The following is a 23,649-nucleotide window of genomic DNA, read 5'->3' as shown; positions in this document are numbered from 1 at the left end:
CAATGCTTCACAAAAATTCCTCCCAGATCCACATTTACTCTATTTCTGGAATGAATTTCCCTCCTTCACACTCTGCCAGGAGCCATGCACTCAGAAGAAGTTGTCAGGTGGTTTGGATGTTATTGCCTAATTTTGTCCTTCTTTATGCTGGTATTTTGGACTTTCATTGTTCCATTCTAATTGGAAATGTGTCATATATTTCCTGTTGGCCAGGGATGGGCACTGCTGCCTTCTCAACCTTTTGTTCCTGTCAGCTTCATTATGATTTCAATATTAATTAGATCATTTGTTCTTCTCTGTCTTTGGCATCTCTAATTAAGAACTAACATCCTGGAATTGTTTCTGCATAATTCAAGGAGATCTTGGACAATCCCGCATGAACCTGCACACCTCTGCCTTCACTTGCCAGGATGCATGCCCGTGCCCCCTCCTTTCCTGGGGACCCTCATCTGCTCTTCCCTGGCCAGGCCTGCTTACTACAGGGTTGGGGTTTGCTGGAGACGTGGGGCTGTGACTGTGCTACAGATTTCAGGCCTGGTCAGGTACAATCCCTAGTGTCCGGTGTCTCTTGAGGACATATTTATTCTGTGTTCAGTAGGAGGGAAGGGAGCCCTCCATTGTGCTTTGGTTCTTGATTCACAATTTAAATCCCCATCATGCAGCTTTGGTGGTAGGGAGGGTGTGTCGGCTTCACTGAGCTTCCAGAAGAAACTCAGAGGAGCTAAACAAAGTTCGTAAATTAACTGGATCACACAGCCGTGAGACCCAGGCACAGGTAGGCATGGGTCCAGGCACAGAGGCCAAGTGTTGAGGTTGCGGCCTCCCTCTGCCATTTTCCTGTCTAACAGCTTCATGACCACACAGCTGACACTCAATGAGCTGCCCATGTTTAAATAGAGAGTTTGGTACATTTTGATGGTTTTGTGGGTGCAAAATCACCACCCAAATTGGGGCAGTGATATCTTTAGCCTTTGATCTTTCTTCTTGCTTCTTTATAATCCCTTCTCTCTCACCCCTCTCCATTTGTCCCGTGTAATCATTCCCTGACAGTTAATTTTTATTTTCTGGAGTTTCATATAAATGAAATAGTAAAGTATGTTTGTTATCTCCGTCTTTATTGCCCCTCTTATCTCTCTCTCTCTCTCTCTCTTCTTTCCCTCAGTGTATTTACTTGAGATGTATACTTGCTGGTATGTGTCTCCATAATTCTTCTTTAACTGCTGAGCTGTATTCCACTGTGAGAATATATCACAGTTTGTCCCCGTGGATGAACATTTGGGTTGCTCCTGGTTGGGCTAATGCTGCTGGGAGCATTCATGCAAGCTTTTGTCTGTCATTTCTGTCACTTCAAGCTGTCATTTCTCTAGGAATAGAAGAGTCGCACAATACACAGAAGCACTTGTTGAACTCCTTAGGAAGCTGCCAAATTGTTTCCTGAAGTGGGCGTGGCATTTGCTTTCCTGCCCTGGGTGTCTGAGAGTCCTGTTACCTCCACAGTTGTGCCAGCACTTGGTGTCATCCTCCTGTTAATTTTTGCTATTCTGATGGGTTCAGAGAGGTGGGCCATATTGGTTTTAGTTTGCATTTCTGGAATGATTAGTGCTATGGAATGTCTTCCCACATGCTATTTGACACCTACAGATATTTGGTAGAGTGCTGCTCAAATTTTTTGCCCATTACAAATTTTTTAAAATGCTTGTGATTGACGTTATCAGGTATGGTTTGAGAGACTTCATCCCAGACTTTGACCTGTCTTTCATGATCTTTCATCTTTTGAAGAGCATAAAATTTTCACTTGGTGAGATCCAATGTATAATTTTTTTCTTTTATGAATTAAGCTTTTGCTGTAAAACCTAAGAAATAATTGCCTCATCCACGTTCACAAGATTTTTCTCACATATTTTTCTAAATTTTCTAAATAGTTCAGCTGGTACATTTAGGTCTGTGATCCATTTTTTGAGTTAATTTTCGTGAATGTGAGGTAAGTGTCTGAATTCTTCTGTTTAGCATGGATTTTCCGGTTGTCTCAGCACCATTTGTTCTCTGTCATTGAAGACATTCTTTCAGTGTTGAATTATCCTGGAGTCCTTGTTCTCTGTAAAGAGAGTTTTATTTCTGCCTTTCTTGTCTGGGTGGCTTATTGTCTTGCTTAATCACCTGCTAGGCTTGCCTATAAAGAATCCCGCACAAAGCCTTGACCAAGTGCATGAGTGGGTGTCCTCCCTCAGCCCTGATCCTAGGGAGAGGACGCTCTCCTGGCTCCAGTAAGTTTAACTCTAGCTGTTTCTGTTGCTCTGCACACGACTTTCATCGAGTGGAGGAATTTTCCTTCCAATCTTGTTTGTTTGTTTCTGTGTCTGTTGAGATGACTGCATGGGTTTTGTCCCTTGTTCTATATGGGGGTATAAGGCTATTTCTTAGAGAAAAAGAGCTTTGAAGTATTTCAAAATTCTTTTTTCTTGATAAAGTGGGAGATGACAGCACCGTGGGCCAGCTCTTTTTGGGTTGTGTTTTAATTTTTATATCTAAGTTAAATTCTTGCTTGTTTGTTCCCTAATTCCATAGGAGGGTGGGGGTGTTGCACCAGTACTGTCTTTGGTTATTTAACAATGCTGGGAAGGAAATGCTCTGGGAGCCGGTTCTTTGGTGAGCTGATGAGCTCTGAGTTCCCAGGGCAGCAGACTTGTCCAGCGGTCAACCCCATCTCCAGCTCCTCCCTGTCACCTGGGGAGCAAGCGAGGCTGGGGGAGTGCATGGATGGCACCATGGATGTGCCAGAGGGAAGGTGCAGCAGGAGCTTGGTGTGGCCCTCTCCTGAGATGCAGGGCTCCCTGCTCGGCTCTCTCCCATGGTCAGCATCCAGTGGCCCTGCTGCTGGTGGACTGGCTGTGCCCTTCTCCCCTCAGCCCTCCAATGGGGCAGGACACTATCTGTCTGGCTCCTCAGTGCATCCTGGTCACCTGCCACTGAGCCTGGCACCGAGCAGCTGCTCCACAAACAGATGCTGAGTACAGCCTCTGGCCACTCCCTGGGGCCCGAAGAGGACAGCACTGCTGTGGAAGAGGGAGTGCTGTGCGGTCAGCGATGCGGGTCTAGACCTACTCAGCCTTCACTCTCAGGGGATCGTGGGAAGGCTGCTCTTTTAAAAATAATTGGTTCTTTTTAGTTAAACACAACAGCAGAATCCATTCTGCATAATTATACAAGCACGGAATGTATCTTATTCTAGTTAGGACCCCCTTCTTGTGGATGTGTGTGACAGTGGGGTCCACAGTGGTGATTTCATACACGAACACAGGAGAATCATGTCACACCCATCCCACTGCCTTTCCTTTTCCGGCTCCCTTCCCTTACCTCCACTCCCCTTTGTCTAATCTACAGACTTCTATTTTCCCTGCCCTTTATTGTGGTTTACCTTCCACATATCAGAAAAAAAAACTTTCAACCTGTTTTTTTGGGATTGGCTTATTTCACTTAGCATGATATTCTCCAGCTCCATCTATTTACCAGCAAATGCCATCATTTCATTCTTCTTTATGGCTAAGTAATACTCCATTGTGTATATGTACCACACTTTGTTTATCCATTCATCCATTGATGGACACCTAGGTTGGTTCCATAGCTTAGCTATTGTGAATTGAGCCGCTCTAAACATTGATGTGACTGCATCACTGTAGTATGCTGATTTTAGGTCCTTTGGGTATAGACCGAGGAGTGGGTCAAATGGTGGTTCCTTTCCAAGTTTTCTAAGGAATCTCCATACTGCTTTCCAGAGTTGTTGCACCAGGTTGCAGTCCCACCAGCTGTGTATGAGAGTACCTTTTCCCCCACATCCTTGCCAAAATTTATTGCTTGTGTTCTTGATAATCTCCATTCTGACTGGAGTGAGATGAAATCTCAGTGTGGCTTTAATTTGTGTTTCTCTACTTGCTAGAGATGTTGAACATTTTAAGTGAGCTTCGGAGCCTGACTCTGCAAAGCCTCGTAGGTACTGGGCACCCACACATTTCTTGTGCATGAGTTCATGCCTTACTGTGCTCACAGTACCTGAACCCCACAGTCAGTCACCCCACCTGAAGCGAGCACAGGGCGCCATCTTGCCTCTGAGTAGGGCTCTCCGGCTGCTTTCTTTGGTGCTCCTTGACTTCACCCTGAGTGCGCCCTGATGATCTCTGGGGTGGGCTCTTCTCTCCCCCCTCTTAGACTGCACATTGCCCATTTTAAACATACCAATGAGATTGTATGATTCTTACCTTCTGCAGATAAAGATGTGTCCTCTTTTTCTCTTAAATATCTCAAAGGTCTACAGAGAAATTCACTCATGTGAGGAACTAACAAACCTAAAAAGAATGAAAGACTGGAACACCTTTTGCAGCCAAGGTCCTGTCACCAAGGAGATGCGAGGAACATAGATGAGAGATTCTGAGACTCTCACATGCTTTCCCCAAATACTTATGAAGTTTAGCTCGAGCAATTTATTAGTGCTTTATTGATATTTATCACTAGACTGTTACAGACTCTTGGAAGTGATTGCTGCCCATTCAGCTGGTGAAATATGACTTCTATCTCAGTGGGAATCAAGGGTATGTGCTTCCTCCAGGAGCAGGTGGAGTGGATTATGTGATCTCCTGTTCACAGACCCAGGCTTCTTGCTTACATCCCGTTGTTGAGAGGAATGGTTTCTCAGTAGTAAGAGACCACTTCTCACACACACAACCTTCTCACCCTTCTCTGATTATATTGTCTCTCCCCTGCTCTTGGTTTGTCTTCTAGTTACAATAATGAAAGACCTGAGGCCAGGTAACTTTATAAAGAGAAGAAGTTTAATTTTGTCTCATGGTTCTGGAGGTCCAAGGTCAAGGGGCTGTATTTGGTGATGATCTTCTTTTCAGCAGAGTTCTGAGGTCATGTGGCCAGAGACAAAAAGCACACATAGAAAACTTGCTATTTCAAGTAGAGGTCACAGTAACCCCTTTGGATAACAGGAAATGTGCCTCTATGAGAAACATGCTCTCCTGTCCAAACGCAAAGAACGGACCAAGAGACACAAAGTGTCACGAACAGTGAGGCTTTACTGACAGTCCTGCAAGCCTGGGTGTCTGGGGGCACAGGCACACCCCCGACTGTTCCAACCAGCATTTTGTCTCCTCGAGGTGCAAGAGCCCTCCCCGGCTCCTCAGTGTCTGAGAACTGTGGGGTGCACAGTCTTCCTGAATGTCACCTAGTTTTACTGTCCCCTATTGGTTATTTTAAGGGATGTACCTGGAGTTTCCACACCTCCCTTTGCTTTCCTGGGCAGGAAGGCCTTTCCGGGATTGATCTGTCTCATGTGGGGTTTATCCCTGTTGGTCAGCCGGGCCTCCCCGCACCTCCTGTGAGTCGATGTGTCTTGTCTCCTCACTCAGGTGTCAACTCCCGGTTTAATCATTTGCTCTGTTTCCTCTTTGGCTAGTTTTCTTATATCCTCAGTAATTTGGCGTTGAAGGCTAAATCCTGCATTCTGATAATGGACCGTGGGACTCTCTGTTTCTACCTCCACTGCAGAGATGAGGAGACCAGTGCTCACAGAGGTCAAGTGTCCAGGCCCTGCAGGTTGAAGGAAGGCACGGGAAGCTGGAGCCCCGGTTCAGTCACTCCAGAATCCGCACTTCACCTGTGTGCTGCTATCATAGACGTGATCTGTAGAATTTAGGGAAGATTTAGTGAATCCGGAGGATGCTGAAATGGGAGGGGGGGTGTCTGGGGTGCAGGGCGTGGGAGGGCACAGGTGAGGCTGGAGGACGTCGTGGTGAAGGGTGGTGAAGGGTACTGAGTGAGTCAGAGCCCTAGGGAGAGATGTCGGCAGCATCGAGTGAGCAGACTGCAGTCCTGCATGGAGCCCACACCACTGGTCTGCTGAAGGTGGAGAGAGCGTGCGGCTGTACAGCTGGGCGGCATCGGGAGGGCCACTGCTATTGAGGTGGAATTCCCTGAGGCTGGACTCGGAGGTGACACCTGGTCATTGAAATCCAGAACATGGATCATTAATAAATCGATGACCGTCCCCAACCCATGACAGTTCAGGGCCCAGGCCCATCGACAGCAGAGCACAGCTGTGGTGTCCTGGCAGGAGGAGGCCCTTCTGAGGCTGCCAACAGGCAGCCACCCGCAGCCTGCCTGAGCGGGATTCTGTACGGAATCTTCTCCATGAGTCAGGGCATATGGGCGCGGAGCTCGCCAAGAGTCACATCTATAAGAATAGAAACAAAACAGTGCAGGAGAAGCGTCCATGAGAAGCTTCCTTTGAGATGCGCGCTCTGCCTTGGTAGGCATGCCCTGGGGCGGCCTGGTCCACTGTCCCCTGAGAAGGAGCTGAGCTCTGCGTCTCGGGATGTGGAGGCAAAGTTGTGTTGATCAGGACTGTGGCTCCGAGTGGCTAGGTCCAACTTAGTTCCCCCAGTAGAGGGGTGTGTTGGTGTCCCAGCAGACAGTGGGAGACCTGGGTCTTGGTGATGGCAGTAGCCAGAGAACGGAGCTGCTCACTATGCTTTCTGTCCCTGTTACCATGCACAGACTTTCTCCTCCCAGAGCAACTTGTCCACAGCTGTTATAGCCTCAGGTCACATCTGTATAGCCTTGTAAGGAGGGAGGAGAAGAATCTTTCACCCTCCTTGTTCAAAACTTTTGAGGCAGTGTCCTGGCCAGTTGAGAATGGTCCAACTCCTCAGCTTTGTGCTGGGGCCAGTGGTGGGAACCGGGCTGGGGTGGGATTGGGGGCCAAGTGGTACGGGCATCCTCAGGGAGCCGGATGGGCGTGCCTGGGTCACCTGCTCATCTTGCAGGCAGGATCTTAGGACAAAGGAAGGGGCTAGGGTTGCTGGGTACATCAACAAGACAAGAGCCCCTCTGCAAACATTTTTGTTTTAGAAATTAGAAATTCAAATGTGTTTCCAGACCTATCTGTTGGGTCTGGAAAATCTGGAAATACAGGCAATATTCTGTTACCAATGGCTGCCCTCAGCACTCACGTGTGGGGGACAAGCAACCTCAGACAGGGGCTTGAGCCTCCTTGTGAGCAGGGGGAAGCTTACCTTTGTTCTCGATGGTGACGGAGGGCTTTACCAGGTAGACTGAGAACAGCCAGGTCCTCTTGGCAGGAGAAGGCAGCAAAGGCAGAGATGCAGGGGAGTCGGAGACCAGATGGCCATGAGCCTGGGAGGCAGGTGGGGGCTGGATCGGGGTGGCCACTCCAGCCACAGCAAGGAGCTGGGGGCTCTATCCTGTCTTCACTGGAGGACTTTATTTTATTAAGTGAGAATTTTAGAAATTAACTGAAAATGAGGTGATTTTGGCAACAGAGAGAGGGATGAGTGAAAGGGAGGAAGGGTCCTTGAAGAATCTCCTTCATTTCTCCAATAAGAACGCTGGGATGATTCAGACCAGCGAGAGACGGGGCAATGGGGCTGAGCGGATTCAGGGTGAAGAGGACCTTGCCATCCTCGTGGTCCACACTTCCCTTCACCCCTGCCCAGTCCTGCCCAGTCCCTCTCTGCCATCTCCTTATTGTCACCCATACCTTTAGCTCTGGTTGACATTGTGATGTTTATGTGCTGACTTATTTATTGTTGGTGTTTGGGTATTTGCTGTCCCATATCCCACATCATTCTGTGAAAAGACAAAGTATCAAACATCTGATCAGGTGCTTATGGGGCAGGGTTTTCATCTTGCCAGGAACTGGTGATGTGAGGGGACATCTCCCAGGAGCACCCTCCCCCAGAGGAGGCAAGGTCCCCTCCCTGAAGTGGGTGCCGTGAACAGGGAAGAGCACTGTGGAATGTCATGCCTGGCCCTTGGGGGGCAAGCTTTGCTCCCTGAATCATGACTGTGGTCTCATGAGCTCATAACCAGGTCACAGGAGAGAGGCTCTGTGACAGATGCTCCTGAGCCTGTCATGCCTTCTGACCCCCTTGGATCAAAAAAACAAAGGCACGTGTGCAGATCTGTTTAAGGGGCAAGGAGAGGTGGTCAGCCACGTGAGGGAGAGCACAGTTTGGCCTACAGACCACACAGTGGGAAACGCTGCTTGGGTGGTCCTTGGTTCCCGTGAACATGGTGTCAATCACCGGTGATGAGGAAGTGGCCAGTGTGCCAACCACGTTCACTTAATTAGACCAACACAGGAGACACCTGTGGGCATCTGCCCAGGGTAATATTATCTTTCCCCCTTTCTTTCTGGTAATTGCTTCCCTCACTTCTCCTTGCACTTGTTTGAAAGAGTTTGTCAAAGGTTGGTGTCGGTTGTGTAAACATTTGGTGAATTCGCTGGGATGCCACCTGGGCGTGGGCTTTTCTTCCTGTGATCACCAGTACCACCTGTGCTTGTTGCAGGACTGTTCGGGTTTTAGGTTCCTCCTGAGTCAGCTGGAGGAACTTGTCCGTTTTCTCTAGGTTTTCTGATTTGTTAGCACACAACCATTCATAGTGTCCATCTGTAGCCCTTTATCTTTCTTAAAATGTCGTAATAATGTTCTCTCTTTCACTCCTGGTTTTAGTTATTTAGGTCTTCTTTCCGTTTTCCTTTGTCAGTCTAACTAAATGTCTATTTTTTATTTTTAGTTGTCAATGGACCTTTATTTTTATTTATTTATATGTGGTGCTGAGAATTGAACCCAGGGCCTCACGCATGCTAGGCAAGCATTCTACCACTGAGCCACCACCCCAGCCCACCTAATGTCTATTTTGTTATTTTTAATGTACCAACTCTTTTCTGTGTGTATTTTCTCTATGGTTTTCTATGATCAGTTTCACTAATTCAGATCTAATGTTTATAATTGCTATTTCTTCCTAATATCTTGATAGTTTTACTAATAACAATGTCCTTTCTTGTCAGAATCCACTTGTCTCCCGTTGATAGCTGCTGTAGGCTTCGTAGAGTGGTGTGTACAGAGCTCCTTCCTTTGCCCTTTTCCCCTCCACCTGGTTCATCTCTGGACATAGGAGCCTCTGCTGCAGCCATCACATAGTGGGACCTCCTGTTTCCATCATGTCTGATGATCTCTCTGTTGGGCTTTCAAACCAACTCACAGGAACATTCTATTGATATATTTGATCACCTCTTCTGTACACTTTTTGCGTATTATTTTCCTATTGTTTTTCTCTCTTCCACTTTCACCAATTTCTTTTGCACTAGCTGAACACTTTCTAGTGTGATATTTTAATTCTTTTAATGATTTTTTAAACTACTTTAGGGTTAATTTCTTAGTAGTTGCTACAGGATTTCCGTACACATCTTACCAGATCAACTTGAGATTTTTGTAGTAATAATTCCTTTGAGATACAGAAGGATTACTTCCGTATAACTCTTATCCCTCTTTGTGATATTATTATTGTGCATATTAAATATGTCATAAGCATACCAGTGCATTGTTACTACCATGCAATTTATGACTCATATAGAAGCTTAGAGCAGGAGAGCAGGTCCATAATTAGATAATTTTAAAATTAACCCCCTTATTTACCATCTTGGCTTGCTCCTTTGGTTTGTTTCTGTGGCTCCAGCTTTTGGTGTCAGACTCCCACTCCGTGCAGCTTGGCTCCTGCCTACCTCCTTTTTCCTGTTATTGTTCACCATATTACATTTCTACATGGTTTGGGCCCTACAGTACAATTATATACATACTGCTTGAGATAACTGCTTTTAAAATCAGTTTAAAGTAGGAAAACAAATACGCATTTTTACTGTCTTTTATAATTAGGCAATTACTTTCAATAGTATTTTTAATGTGGATTCAAAGTACCATATAGCTAACTTGCTCTCAGCTTGAAGAACTTTCAGGAATGTATTTATTTTGCATTCATTTTGAAATAATCTTGCTGCCTATAGGATTCTTGATTGGCAGTCCCTTTTGAACCTTTTGGATGGTGTTCCTCAGCCTCTGGTTCCATTATGTCTGATAAGTCAGGTGTTAATTTGAGTTTCCTTTGTGCATAATGAATAACTTTTCTTTTGATGTTTGTATTATTTTCTCTTTGTCTTTCAAAATTTTTACTGAGATGTGTCTGAATGTGACTGTCTCAGTGTTTACCCTGCTTGTTGTCGAGTTCTTGGATGTGTGGTGTTTTCATCAGGTTTGGATGGTTTTAACCATTTCCTCAACACTTCCTGCTCCTCTCCTTCCCCTCGTCTAGCATCCAGGTCCACGTCTGTGGGTGAGCTCAGTGTTTCTCTTATGCTGTGTTCACTTTCCTCATCGTCTTTTCCTTTGTTCTTTGGGGTATAATCTCTATCAATCTCTCAGCTTGTTCCCTTCTTTCTGTCCACCTCATCCTAATTTTGATCTTCTCTAAAAGATTTTTTGTTTCAATTTTTGTGCTTTTTTTAAATCTCTGGAATTTTTTTTTCCAAAAAATAATTTTGCTTTCTGATATTTTCTACTTGTTATGACATTGTCATATTACTATCCTTTTATTATTTAAAAAATATATGATATTTTATATGTATTATTTATAATATGCAATATATATGTTTATATATTATATGATATATATTTTCCGTATTTTTAAATCTTAGTTAAGATCGACATCTGAGCTCTCATAGGAAGTTTCTGGCACCTGCCTTCCCCCCTGTGGGTGGGTAACGGTTTTCTGTTTACTGTGGACTGTATGTTTGAGTCCTTCCATCAAATCCACCTGGTGACGCCCTAACCTCCAATGTGATGATATTTGGAGGTGCGCTCTGGGGCATAATTAGGTTTAGATGAAGTCATACAGGTGGTACCTTCATGATGGGGCTCATTCCCTCCAGCAGAGGAAGAGGACAGACCCTCCTCTCCTCTCTGCATGCCCCAAGGCCCAGCCTTGGGAGGAAGGTGTGAGCACAGTGGGAGGCAGGGCTGGGCAGGCTGGGAATACTCTTTCCACCCCTGCAGTCCCCACGTGTGCCAGCACTGTGGTCTCAAGCTTCTCACCCCCCAGAATAGTTAGAAAACAATGAGGCTGAAGTTTTCCAGTGGGTCATATTTCCTTGTGGCAGTCTCAGCTAAGACATGCTTCTTTTCATGTCTTGTGGTTTTTCTTGTTGTTACTGAAAACCTTCTATTTGGGGTGATACACTTGATGGAGCCCTAATTCAGGCTTTGTTGTTGTTTGCTTGTTTATTTAGGACCTGTAATTAGGGCCTCTCTTCCCTCCCTTGTGGGGCTCCTGCTGCTCCTCAGAGGGCACAGCCCTGTTCATGCTCAGAGCCTTCTGGTAGGACAGTGGGCTCAGTGTGCTCTTCCGCTGTCTAGTACTTGAAGTCTCTGCTAAGCTGTCTGAAATTCTAATTGTGGCCTTGCAAATCCATCTATAGATGTTGCTTCAGCGTTTCTTCAAGCCTGGCACATGTGCCACTTCTGGTATGGAACATGAGACTTGGTAGGACGTAAAACAAATAGCTATCGGATTGTTTCTAAAATACCTCAGGAAATGATGCATTTAGTGCAAGGAGCCCACCCCTCACAGACACCTGCCTGCTGGGGGCCAAACTGGGTGGGCAGAACTGAACTATTACTGGTCGTTCCCAAACTGAGTGAGCTGGGGAGACAGGAGCAAGCTGTGTCTGTGAAAGTTATGAACCTACAGCAAGTGACTTCCTTCTGGGATCCTTGGAGGGATGGGGAGGTTGAGGGTATGGGTCACCAGCAGACTTCCTCCTGCTCTCACTTCAAAGCCTCGCTGGCTGTCTTTCCCAGTGGGAAATCAAGTTGTTTATGATGTGGAGACGTGGCCGAGTGGGTGACCACACCACACAGACAACCGAACTTTGGGAGACTTGGCCTGAGAAGTCATTGGCTCAAACCTCACAGGAACTTAAGTCTCCCTTAATCTTGTTACTTTACAAACACACACTGTGCTGCCAGGTGCTACAGCTGCATAGATGATTTGGGCCTGACCCTTAGCCTCAATGGTCACGATTTAGAAATGTTCCTTTAAACGTGTGTGCAAAGTGAAATGGGGACAGGAGAGTGAGGGCTGACAGGCCATAGTGACTTCTGGGAGCAGGTGGTGTTGGAGCTGTGTCTCCAGGGATTTGTAGGAGGCGTGCAAGTCATTTACAGTAAGAATCCTTGTAGTTTCACCCAGGGCCTCCTTCTCAGACAAGCCAGACCAGGATTATAGCCAGGATTCAACCAGCACTTCCCATGCCAGAAAGGGCTCAGAGTCAATTAAGGGGTGGATTCTGATGACTGACTGGGCCATCCGGCCTGTCCGAGCACCAGGCTTTCCTCTCTGACCCTGGTTGGGGTCTGTTTTCCTGGACCTCCCCGGAAATCTTCAATGTGAGTGTGAACGTGGGTGTCCAGACTTCTCTTGGCCCTTCCAGGTGTCTAGCATGGGCCTTCCTATGACCTGGAGTAGGGGGTATGAGGCTACTTTTCCCCTTTTCTTAAAATCTGAGAGATAAAAATTCTTAGCTTCTGATTTTTACAAGTTAACAGTTCACACTATTCTTTTTGCAAACGTTTCTTTTCTTAAAAAAAAAAAAAAAAACACAAAACAACTTTCAGTTAGTTGTTGTGGCACACACCTGTAATCCCAGTGGCTTGGGAGGCAGAAGCAGGAGGACCACAAGTTCAAGGGTAGCCTTGGCAACTTGGCAAGACCCATCTCAAAAAACAAAACAAAACAAAACAAAAAAACGAGCTAGGGAGGTGGCTCAGTGGTTGAGCACTCCTGGGTTAAATCTTCAATCCCTCCCCCACAAAAGTAGTTTCAAAACAAGTTTGAAAAACACAAATAATTCTATCCTTCAATATTCCTCTCTTTCTGAGACTATGATTCAGAATCCTGCAAAGTATTTGTCTTTTATGTGGCTGATCTATATACCCACCCTGAAGACTTAAGCTTGTGGCCCCTGCATCTGTGCATGTGGCACGTGGCATTTATGCTGCAGAGATGCTCCCCAGAAGCCCAGGGCCCTGGTCACAATTGTGCAGGATGCTAGCAGCACCATGTGCTGCTGAGCTCTGTAGGTGGACACTGTCTTTCCAGGCACGGTGGGATGCATATGAAGTAGGGGGCTCTCATATAAACCTATATTGGCAGTGCATTTTAAATATTCCCTGTGAAGGGATAATGTGCTTAAATGAAGACATCCCATAGACAAGTACATGCTAAGCTTTGCACCAAATCCTAACCTTGGGCCTTGGTTGTTGGCATAGTCTTGATAAGGGGCACCATTTTGGCATGCTTGTTTAAAAAGGTAGAATTAAGCTTTGCTGAATGCAATTTGGGTAGCTTTTTTGTTTCTTCCTTTTTTTTCCTCTATAGAGGTGGTCCAGTGGTGGGGGATGAGGGACAGAGAGTCTCTTTGGGCAGGAGATGTCATGGGCACCTTAAATTAAGGTGAGCAGCAGCCCCTTCTTGTTGTTTGGATGGCCCGAATGCAGCCAGCAAGACCTGGGCATCTCGAGAGCACAGAGTGCACATGTGATTCTACAGTGCAGAAAGCTCATCAGCAGTTACACAGAGCCAGGAACTCAGGGAGTGATGGATGGAAAAGAGGCATTCAGGGTGACAGGAATATTCTGAGTGGAGGGTGGGTTCATAGGTATATACAGCATCAAATTCATAGGACTGTACCCTTTAAACACATGCACCATATTAATTATAAATTATATCTCAACAAGGTTGGTTAAAGGTCCCCATGTGTGCATTTAGGTCTTGCCTTTTCCCATCAGCCTATGGTCCTCTGGAGGCAAGGCCACATTTTCCTTGTGTGGGGTGCAGCAAGGCAGCAACACACTGTACCTAGGAGGCTTCTGACACAGACTCCAGTGTGAACCCACACTCTGCATCTGCCCGTTGTGATCACTGGAGAAGCAGCCTAACCTGGGCCTCAGTTTTCCCATCTGTAACATAGGGACAAAACACCTCATATACCAAATATTTGGAAAGTCTAATTGGTATGATTCTAAGTAAATCTTTGAAAATAATTGTTATGTAATAAAAAATACATGATAGCTACTATTATTCCTTTTTATTTTTTTGGCAAAAATTCAAGGTAAATTAAATAGTTTGGGATCTATTGTACCTTAGAGTATACTTTGCTAAACAGTAGTATATACAAAGTGTTTGGTTCAGATTTCAATTGACTAGGTTTTTCTTTTTGTCTGTTTTGGTGTAAAATTTCAATATATTCTGTGAATTTTGTGAGCAACATACTACCTGATTCTATAGTATTCTTTCCTTCTAACTTAGCGGCACAGTTCTTGGGTTGGGAGAGGTGTCCTAAGGAAGAGGTTTAATGCACAGTCTCCCATCTCTAACCAATGGGTCTACAATTTGGCAAACACAGAGGACTGGTAATGCAGATGAAATTCCTGCTGCTTTCCTAAACAGAAAATGAAGGAAATTATGTCTTATAAGATCCCCAAGGAGATATCTTTACATCTGGAGAGTCCCCTTTGGTCTCTTTTATTCATGACTAATGTAGTTTCAAAAGTGTAATTTGACAGTAAAAATATTAACCTCTAAAGGCAAGTTTCCTAAGATGACATTTACAAGCCATTTTACACATGCTTATAGATTAATGTGACACAAGTTGTCTGTTTCCAATCCTGTCCTCAGTTCTTCTTATATTAGGATTGATAGCATTTGGTTTTCAATGTTCCTCTTGGGGCTCAGACAGCCTTGAAGGTATCATTTAGAAAAATGATGGAAATCTGACTCTTGATTTTTATCTCATCATAAATATCTCATCATTTATCTCCTAAAATTCGTCTGCCCCAATACACATGTACTCTGTGTAATTTCATTTATAGGGTTCTCAGTTCCTAGTAAAAAGGCCAAATTGACCCCTGGGACTCCAAGGTCATACACGTAACAGCTTTGTGTTTTCTTACCTACTTTGTATCTTCCCACTGTGTTTTCTCTAATGACTTTTGAAATTACTTTCATTTTTCTTTATGCCATCAGCATGAGACCTCATTTAAGTGCCCCTGTTTCCCTTTCACCAAGACACTCACTGCTTTTTGTGATGTCTGGGAGGAACAGGTCCCAGAAAAACCGGTTGTGACCTGGTCACACATTCAGCATCTACTTATTGAATGCTTTCTAAGCGCCCTGCACTGTGCCAGAGGAGTGAAGAGGAGACAGGTCCACAGGCAGATTACCTTCAGGTGGAGTCCAGGGATAAGAATCAACCAGGAGCATTCCAAGAATAGCTACTGAGAAGGAAATGATGTAGCATAACAGAGCAATCTACATAATGTAAATCATGCAACAATACCAAGCTTAAGGAAATTGTATAGTGTGTACTCAGGGGCACACACAGCAAATTAGAGGAATGTGGAGTAACATAGATGGAGAGGGACACCAGAAGGGTACAGGAAGTTTGGAGTGGACAAGCCTAAAGAGAGGCCCTCTGAGCAGTGGCCCTTGAGCTGGGGTCTTTGGCATGATCTTAGTGGTGACCATGAACATGGTCTTCACAATGGTGAAGGTCTCCAAGTCTGCCCTTCCAGCAGAGCCGGTCCAGCAGCCTCTCCGGGTCAGGGCCCAGGCAGCACCTGGGTTCCTTCCATCCTTCCCAGCTCATAGCCCCAGGCCCTGGCCAGCTCCCAGGAGGTTCTTGGAGCCTGGGGCAATCCTCCTATATTTCCATGAGACAACATCCTGTGGAAGGATGCGTCACTTCCTGAGTGTCTCTGTAAAGGAGCCCTTTCCCAGAATCCCTAGTGGGCTTCTCACACGGCATTGGCCAGGGTCGTACCACGTGCCTCTTCCTAGCCAATCAGTGGAGGGGCAGCGAGGCTGAGGTGGGCGGAGCGCCGTGGTCTCCTGAAGAGAAAGGAAGCCACAGTGGTGTTAGAACCCAGGAGGTACGGGCCGAGGGCTGCTGTGTGGTTAGTGGCCAGTGGGGTCCTGCCTGTGTGACCCCCAGTTCTGAGGACACAGTCCACATGGGGAAAAGCGGTGGAAGGACGCCGGCGAGATCGCTGCCTGTGAGTGGGGAAGCGGCCCTACGCCTCAGGGGATCAGCTGCCTCTGTGCGGCCTCAGCCCCTGGGCAGCGCTGGGCGTGGTCCTCCCCAACCCCCTCACGAATCTGAGCATATGGCAGCCTTTTCGTGCCTGGATTCTGGACAGATGAAGTGAGCATCAGGACCCCTCAAGGAGTAATGGTGAGGCTTGTTGTGTGGAGCGGCAGGAAGGGCCAGCAGTGATGCCCTGGGCAAAGGCGAGTTGCCCCGCAGGCCGTGGTCCTGTTGGAAGTTGTGGTAAAGTGACAGGGAGCATTCAGCTGGGGGTGTGTGCGTGGGACAGGTGACTCAAGAGTTTTCAGTGCAGTCTGTGTTTCCACCAGTCACCACAAAAGTCCTCTGAATGTTGCTTTGGGGGTTACAAATAATTTTTAGAAAGCGTGAATTTACAGATACAGAACCCATAAGTAACAGGGCCAGCTGTAAATTGCTGAATCCGTGGAGTGGGGAACTCTGTTTTTTGTATATCTGATATGGCCCCTGTATGTTTTCACGTATTCAGATGTTAGCATCCAATATGATAAGCCATATTAATTGAGCTGTTTTAGTTGAATCACACAAGGATGGAGAACATACATTTTTAAAGGGTATTTATATCCTTGGAGAGAAAAATGATAATAACATACAGAACTGCTAAATTCTTTTACTCTTTTACGTTTTTACAAAATTAATTATTTTGTCCATTTCAGTTGTACATCGATTCCTGAAATACAAGGCAGGGTTAAATCTGCACATGCTCTGAAAGGGTGCAGAATCACTGCATTATGATTTCAATTCTAATGACAGAAAAAAACTCTCATGGTTTCCAAAGATGAAGTATTCCTGGCAGTGAGATGTGGTTCAGAGTGATCCAAAGTGGAATTAGTTGTGGGTGGGAAGCAGTTGACAAAGAAGAACCAGAATTTTTCATAAATGTAGGAGAGTTGAGGTCTGTACTCTGAAAGGGAGGATTGGGAAAGTCCCAGCAATCGGTGACAACTGCTTGCATCAGGGAGAAGGTGAGGGCAGAAGGGAACCTCCTAATATGTGCACTGCAGCCTTCTGATTGGCAGGGAACCAATGGATTGGTCTGCAAGTCATGGGCAGACTACATTCTTTTGCTCCAGAGGAACTGTTCTTCCTGAACCTCCACTTGCCCCAGTGTAGTGCTCCCATGGGAAGAGGGTTTGCTTTGTAATAGGACTTCTGTTACCATTCCTAAGTATCTAAATGGATGGCAGCCAGGTTTAACTTTGAGTCAGCATTGTGGGATTTTTAAAGTAAGAGCATGACTCTCCATTCCATTTTTCTGCTCTAAACAGAAATCATATTCTGATTGTTCCCTTTCCTGGGCACAATAATGCAGATTTAAGTTCTTCATTCATGCCCCCCAAAATAGCTGATTTTTTTTTTTTGCTCTTCATTTTCTCCCCTTTAAAAAAGTAAAGCAGAGAAAATGGGAAAGTATTCTTTTTTCCTAAAATTTGAAGAATCCAAGAATTGCCCTTTTCAGCTAAAACTGTAATTATGGGGCCAAGAGACTTGTTAGCTCCACTGTCTACTATCATCTTTTAAAGAAATCTTTAAAATTTGTTCTAATTAGTTATACATGATAGTAGAACACATCATACATAAATGGTTTATATCTTCTCATTCTTCTGGTTGAACATGTTGTAGAGTTATATAGTCATGTAATCATATATGCACATAGGGTTATAATGTTTGATTCATTCTACTATCCTTCTTGCCCCTACACCCTCCACCCTCTTCACTCCCCTCTGTACTAATCCAAGTACCTCCATTCTTCCCTAGCCCCCCCCATCCCCTTATTGTGAATTAGCATCCGAATATCAGAGAAAACATTCAACCTTTGGTTTTTTGGGATTGGCTTATTTTTCTTAGCATGATATTCTCCAGTTCCATCCATTTACCAGCAAAGGCCATACTTTTATTATTCTTTAAGCTTAGTAATATTCCATTATGTTTCCATGCCCTACTTTCTTTATCTGTTAATCTGTTGAAGGGTACCTAGGTTGGTTCCATAGTTTAGCTATTATGAATTGTGCTGTCATAAACATTGATGCGACTGCATCACTGTAGTATGCTGATTTTAAGTCCTTTGGGTATAAACCAAAGAGTGGCATAGCTGGGTCAAATGGTGGTTCCATTCTAAGTTTTCTGAGGAATCTCCATACTGCTTTCTGTAGTGGTTGCACCAATTTGCAGACCCATCAGGAATGTATGAGTGTGCCTTTTTCCCCACATTCTTGCCAACATTTATTGTTGCTTGTATTTTTGGTTATCGCCTGAATCATCTTTTAAAAACAGTATTATTTTAATTCTATCAATTCATGGGTACTGTGTGATAATTTATTCTTACATAGAGAACATAATGTTCAAATCAGGGTAGTTAACATTTTCATCTCAAATATTTCAAACTTTAAATGAACACAATAATTGTACATGTTTATGGGCCACAGTGTGATATTTCAATACATGTATACAGTGGGTATTGATCAAATCAGGACAAATAATATTTCCATTTTCTTCTCACTACCTTATAATTGGGGCCTTTGAGCTTTTCTCTCTGGTTAGACATAAAACATAATAGGTCATTGCAAAGACTTGTCCCCCAACTCTTTTGTAGAGCGCCAGAACTTATTACTGCTATCTAACTCTTTTGGTACATATTATCCCATCTCCCACTACCAACCCCTCAACACTTCTCAGCCTCTAGTAATCAATGTTAAACATTTAGATTAACTTTTAAAAACATACATGCATAAAAACATGGAGTTTGACTTATTTCTCTTAATGTAATACCCTCTAATTCCACCTTCTTTGCTGTAAATGATGAAATATCTTTCTTTTGTGGCTGAATAATATTCCATTATATACAACTGTGTGTATATAGCACAGCTTCTTTATCCTTTCATCCACTAATGGCATCTGGGTTGATTCCATATCAGCTGCTGTGAACAGTACATCCATGAATGTGGGTGGCAGGTATCTCTTTTATATGCTGATAGCATTTCCTTTGGAGATATACCCAGAAGTGGATTATGTAGTAGATCTACTTTTAGTGCCTCCATCTGTTCTCCATATGACTGTATTAGTTTGTGTTCCCATCAATAATGTATGAGAATTTCTTCTCATTCACATCCTTGCCATCATTTGTTTTTTGTTTTATTTTTGGTGATGACCACTCTAACTTTGGTGAGATAGTATTTTTTGAGTCTTATGGACCTGATGGCTAATTAAGTTGAGGGATTTTTTCCCATGAATTTGTTGGCCATTTGAATTTATCCCTTTGAAAATAGACATGCAGATCAGTGGAACAGAATAGATTCAGAAATAACCCTATGTACTTACAGGCAAATGATTCTCAACAAAGGTGCCAAAAACATATGTTGGAGAAAGGAGAATGTCTTCAATAAATAGTGCTGGAAAAACTGGATATTCACTAGGAAGAGATTTAAATTTGACCTCTATTTCTTGGTATGAAAATAAACTTGAGGACTGGGGTTGTAGCTCAGTGGTAAAGCACTTGCCTGGCATGTGGGAGGCCCTGGTTTCATCCCCCATAACACAAACAACCACAAAAAATGACAATGAGAACAGAATGGGTAAGAAACTCAAATGTAAGATCTGAAACTGTGAAACCACAAGAAGGAACCAGAGTAAACATCTTGTGACATTGGTATAGGCAATGACATTTTTCATAAGACCCCAAAATACAGGGAATAAAAGTAAAAATAGACAAATAGGATTAGTCAAACTGAGAAGCTTCTATGCAACAAACTTGCCATAGAGGGAAGAGACAGCCTGCAGAATGGGGGAAAAGTTTTGCAAACGATTAATGTGACAGAAAGTTACTATGTGAAATATACAGGTACTTAAAATACTCAATAAGAATAGCCACATGAGCAACAACAACATCAACACAAAGTACTCCACAAATAACTCACTGTGATGCCAGGGCAGATTTGTTGCTCAGAAGAGCAGATTCTGGAGAGAAGGGGACTTTGGACTACTCCATTCTGACAGGGCAGAAGGGGACTCCAAAATGACCCATTGCTCTCTGGCTACCTCTGCATTGCTTTGTGGACCAGTGTTACTCAGGGTCACTGTGATTTCAGCTGATCTTCTAGTTAGTGGCCTAAGTGAAAAACACTTATATATTCCCTAAGATGATGCTGATGTTGTGAAGTGGAAATGACAAGGTTCTTTCTCTGTGACTGGGATGAAGGGTGAGAATTTGGTTTGAATTTATGGTGAACTACCACATCCAGAAACGTGATTGGTGGGTGGTTGGAGGCCTCCTCTTTCTCCTCAGGGAGCACATTTATATTAGTACCATTTTGCAGGGGAGGGTGGTAATTTGTCTCAAATAACTTGGAGGTTTTCCCTGGGTGTGGAAGTTGGTATTTCTGATGTCACTCTTGAGCCAATCACCTGATGATGCTTAGCAGGCAGTTGGGCTCCTGGTTCTGAGGCCTGGAGCAGAGGTCTGAGCTGCAGCTCCAGATCGAGGTGAAGAGAGGAGGAAGGGAAGTGTCAGGTTCTAGTTGGTGGCTTGTCAGACTGGCTGTGTGGTGCCATCACTGGTTGAGTTGTGAGCCTTGCCAGTGCCCAGTCGGATAAAGACTTTTAAGAAAACAGCTCTGCTAATTTTTTTTTTTTTTTTTAGGTGGACACAATATATTTATTTATTTTTTTATGTGGTACTGAGAATCAAAACCAGTGGCTCATGTATGCTAGGCAAGTGCGCTACCATTGAGCCACATCCCCAGACCCAGCTCTGCTAATTTTAACCAAGATTGATTTTTGGACTTTTGACTTCTGGAACTTCAAGATAATAAGCTTATTTTGTTAAGTTAAAAAAAGTTGTCAGACCTCTAGCCAGTTATGTTGTAGCCTCAGTTTCTTCATCTGTAAAATGAGATTCTGGCCCCTTTGCAGTTTTGTGATTCTGTTGTGAATTGATGGTTTATTTTCTGTCTCCTCTTCATGACATGATGCCTACTCCTTCCTCTTCCCTCATCTATACGTTTTCCTGATGGGCCAGGAGAACAAGGCAGCAACATTTTATTTGCTTATCCTGAAGATGTGAATTGAAATGGAGCCTTAAATTGTCTAATTCTGAATCTGTGAGTGGATCAATTAAAGGGGGAGCCTCCAAACGCTGAGTCAAAAGACCATGCTAAAATGCTACATCCTTACCACTATTCTGCAAAATTATAGTTTAATGGGGCAAAAATAATTGCATCTATGTTTCTAGCACATTTCATGAGTGCTTTGCCTCATGGATTTACCAGGATTTTAAATCTAGTACAAAGCTCTCTTGGTTTTTCAGAGGATCCTCTTTATGGCTTGAGTTAAGTATGTTTTTATGTAACAAAAACCTTTTGTGCATCTTCTAATATGGTGCCAGAGTGAAACAAATTGCACCTGGTGTTTTATTGGTGGTGGTTTGAGTTCATGAAGAAAGGTAAGATAAAGAAAAGGCACATCGCAAAAGCAACAGAGGCTGTGTAACTCCATTAAATTACGTTTACGGGTTTACTTGTCAGAGTTTTGTAACAAAATGGTTTTTCTGGAGTCTGTTTATCAGTATTTGTCACTAATTAGTGCCTACAAATTACCCTTTTATGGGAGTCATGTTCTTGAGGTCATTGTGGTGTCTTAATAAATCAGAGCTGTTGCTGCTCACGTGCTTTGCTGTTGTTAGGTTTTGCTTGTGTTTTTCTTTCTGGTGCATCTCATGGTTCTCTCTCTTCCCTAAAGGTTTCCAACAACTGTGACTCCATTTTCGTGAATGGGAAGGAAATGAAGAGTAAAGTGGACACGATAGTAAACTTCACCCACCAGCACTTCACCTCTCAGGTGGAAGTCACAGTCTGGGCGCCCCGACTCCCCTTGCAGATTGAGATCTCAGACACAGAGCTAAGCCAGATCAAGGGTTGGAGGATCCCAGTGGCCTCCCTCAGAAGGTGAGGACCATACCACAGTGGGTTACAGTGGTCTGTGCTTGGGGTTCAGATGAGTCTGACTTGGGACTCACTCACATTTTAGTATTAACACCTTCTAGAGTAGTTGTGAGGATTCAGTGAGATGATAGGTGTGCCTAGCATGGGGCCTGGCATTGGCTCAGCTGTTTTCCATCCCCATCTCACTCCTGTTCATTCTTGTGTTCCTCTTCCTTAGTCTCCCTGCTTGTGGATGTTGGTCATTTCTTATGGACACAATGCAGGGATTAAGACTGTGAGCTCTGGAGTGAGGCTGTCTGAGTTTTAAACCCTGGTTTTCCCACTTAAAGGTCTGTGAACTTGTGGCTTCCCTTGTCCATTCCTCAGTTTCTTTATCTGAATTGTGAATAATATTACTGAAAAGTTGTCCCAAGAATTCAGTGATGTGATGCGTACTTCAGTAGACAGAATTCTAAAGATGAACTGCTTCGCTCTCCAAGATTCCCATCATCAAACACTGATCTGATAGGGTGGTGAGGGGACTTCACAGAAATAGCTACAAATAACTGATCAATGGAGAGTACCCTGGTGGGCCAGACCCATCAGATAAGCCATTTGAGAGCAGAACATTCTCCATAGCCAATGCATAGGGGAAGTGGGAGGGATTTGAAGGTGTGAACATTTGGACAGGGTGTTGCTGGCTTTGAAGATGGACTGAGCCACATTTCAAGGAGAGAGGATGACAGTATTCAGGAGCTGGGAGTAGCCTGAGGATGTGCACCAGTCAGAAAATGGGGACCCCAGTCCTTCAACAAAAGGATCCAAATAACCTGCAACAACCAGATAGATCCTAGAGGTGGGCTCTTCCCTCACATCTGCTCATCAGAGTCAAGGCCAGAAACAGGAAAGGAGAGGCCAAGGTTGGCCTGAGTGGCAACAGGGAAGGTGGTGATGGTGCTCAGAATGTGAGAGGAGCATCCTGGGGAAATCACTTACTGCACAGACAACTGCAGGGCTGGTAGAAATCTAGATTTCAGAATGCTGCCACTGAGGACCTGGAGGGAATTGAGGAAGGCTGATCCTTGCTAGGAGGCCGCAGAGTGCTCAGCAGAGCTGGGTACTGCTGGTATATGGAAAGCAAGTGAGGCTGGCCGTGGCTGAGGAGGTGATGGGTGTGCACCTTGGGGTCTTCTTGCTACGAATGGAACAGGACCTGAGGATGTTGAAGTTTTTAGCATCACTAGATGGCCAGCTATGGGAAAAACACGAGACTCCCTGTTGGAAAAGTGGGCCCTTCAGCAGAGGCCGAGGATGGGACTCAAGACTCTTCCCTGAAACCCGAAGGACAGGCCCAGAGCTGACTGCCTGTGTGGCTTCTTGATTTTGGCCCACCCTCCACCTCTTCTAGAGCTTTGCATTCTGCCTTTTGGGCAAAACTAGCAAGGAAGGAGTGGGCACCCCATGGTATCCGAAACAGATCACCTGAGCTCCAAGCCCAAGTTGTCATTAGAGCCAAAGCTCAGAAAAGCCCATCAGCACTTGTGCACTAAAACAGAACAAAGTTACTAAAACAGGTGTTAGTGGGATCCAGAGTTTTCTGTCATAATATTCAGAATGTGCAGAAGACAATTGAAAATCACTTGTTATACCAAGCAGGGAGAAAAAAACAAAGCTCTCAGTGAGGAATTACAAATAGCC

General features: G+C 44.5%; 1 pseudogene; it reads left to right on the top strand.

The window, feature by feature from the left end:
- LOC144254023 (transmembrane protein 132B-like) overlaps window positions 1-23,649 on the top strand; it is a 37,572-nt pseudogene that overhangs the window by 6,032 nt on the left and 7,891 nt on the right.

The sequence above is a fragment of the Urocitellus parryii genome, chromosome 3 (genome assembly GCF_045843805.1).
Source record: "Urocitellus parryii isolate mUroPar1 chromosome 3, mUroPar1.hap1, whole genome shotgun sequence".
In the NCBI taxonomy this organism is placed as follows: domain Eukaryota; kingdom Metazoa; phylum Chordata; class Mammalia; order Rodentia; family Sciuridae; genus Urocitellus; species Urocitellus parryii.
This window is presented reverse-complemented; position numbering and strand designations above follow the sequence as displayed.